The following is a 2,228-nucleotide window of genomic DNA, read 5'->3' on the forward strand; positions in this document are numbered from 1 at the left end:
GAGTTCTTTCCTGAGATCCTAGAGATTGTTGTTACATCGAAATGGAAGTAGAGGAGGTGGGAGGTGGCTACCGGAGTACGTACGAGTTATGTGCTGAAATATCTGTAATGATTCTAGACTGAAACTATGTACTTAATTGCTAACATTTGTTTATTTCAAATAGTTACACGTCGAATGTGAACACGAAAGAGATTTATGAATATTTGTAAAATTCTTAAAATTACCATACACATTTGCTAAGCAGGGGAGAAACTAGAGAAAAAAATTCCATCATTCATTTTTTCCCACCAAATGCCATCAATCATAAAACTACATCCATCAATCACTACACATTTGCACCATATAAATCAGCATATAATTTATCAAACACATAAGCATACAAATTTGTACCATACTCAATTGCTAAACAGACAGAAAAAGAAAGAGAGAAACAGAGGAGAAAAGAGAGCCAAGCTCAGGCGGACGAGACTGGGTGGTCGGGTGCGGAGTTGACTGTTGGAGCTCGAGGTAGCGGCGGACGGGACAGAGCGGTCGGGTGACGGCTCGAACTCGAGCTGGCGGCGGAGCAAAATGAATGAACCTACACTCTGAAATATGTTTATATACATTCATATGTGTCCATGTTGAAATTTCTAAGAAGACTTATATTTAAGAACAAATGGAGTAGATAAATAATGCAGGATGCATGCATCACAGCGTAAAGGTGAAGAAGATTTGTCGTCGTCCAGTGAATGACAGCGAAGGCTCCTCCAGGAAGACCAAGATCGATCCCCGCGCATGCAATATGCAAATTAACTGCGAGTTCGTTCGTAGGATAGGATGCAAACATGCAAGATGCATGGATGCATCTTGGTCCGAATTCACGATCCATGGCACGGTTAACGCACACGCACCCGCACCAGCCTCATGCAGCCATCATCCTATCTAATCCTTGTTCAATCGAGTTCATCGACGTGTGGAACAAAAAGCCACGAATTAGACACCCGGTACTGCGAGATAATCAGGAGTAGTATGGAACAAGCATGGCCGGAGTAGATGACATTTTGGCTCCAAATGAAGCCTCCTTTGATTCAAAGGAACTGCATAGGGTTTTTGGAAGATATGGATCCTTAGGAAATTTTCCTATGGTGACCGTTTGATTCACATGATTGGAGTTCTTAGGATTTTTTTTTCATATGATTCATTTGCATTATATTTTGGAGAAAAATTTTCATCCACTCAAACATCCTGATAGGATTCCTTTATTTTTCTCGTGCTACCAAACGTTCTATCATCCAAATTTCTGTATACAAGAGGACATGCCACTCTATTGATGTGTTTTTTCTTTTCTTGTGGTTTGAGAATCCCGTGAATCAAAAAGGCCCTAAAAATCAGGCTCTGTTTGGAAGCAATGTTTTTGTAAAACCTCAGTATTCCGATACTACAGTTTTTCATACCGATGACAATGAATACTGTAGTTTATGAAAACAACAGTTTTTCTAAGTATTGTGGAAACAATGGCATGTTTGGCAATTAAGGTATGCAGCGTTATAATAGGCCACCGCTACCTGTTTGATAGCAAAATATTTTCTATGCATTTTCAGAATACTGTAGTTTTTTAGATTACCATAGTTTTATTTACAATGAGTTGTTTGATTGCCGCTAAAACTGTTGTTTTAATATTGTAGTATTCGACAAACTGCAGTTTTTTCTCTGTATAATAAAAAGAACTCCAGACCTGTTTTTAAAAAACAGAGAAGGCGAAAAGAAGGGCTGGCGTCGTTATCCTTCCGCACTCTCCTCAACAAACTCGCTACTTGCTCTGGCCTCGTTCCCATGCCGCCGCCGCCGCCCTGTCGTCTTTGGAGAAATCTCCCTCGGCGGCCATGGGGAAGCAAAGAGACGGCTGCTCTGTTGTCGTCAGCCGCCACACCCCACATGATTTGTCTGAAATCTAACAGTCATACCATAGCGATTTTGCTGTTTTTCATTCAGACAATTCAGATTCAGGTATCCTTGTTCAAACCATACCACAACAAACTACACCTGGTACTTTTAGCACGGGGTGGGGGCTAGAGGCGAGTGCATGAAACGGTGGCTCAGCTCGGCTCAGCCGGCAGGAAGGAGTGAGGGGGACATATGAGCTAGTTGTTTTCTTCCTCCGGGCTCCTGATGGGATGGCCCGTATGTTAGCTAGCTGAGCATGTTGATCAGCTCCGGCCAGCAGGCGTGTGCTTGCACTGCTAACG

This window comes from Triticum aestivum, chromosome 1D (genome assembly GCF_018294505.1).
Source record: "Triticum aestivum cultivar Chinese Spring chromosome 1D, IWGSC CS RefSeq v2.1, whole genome shotgun sequence".
Lineage (NCBI taxonomy): Eukaryota > Viridiplantae > Streptophyta > Magnoliopsida > Poales > Poaceae > Triticum > Triticum aestivum.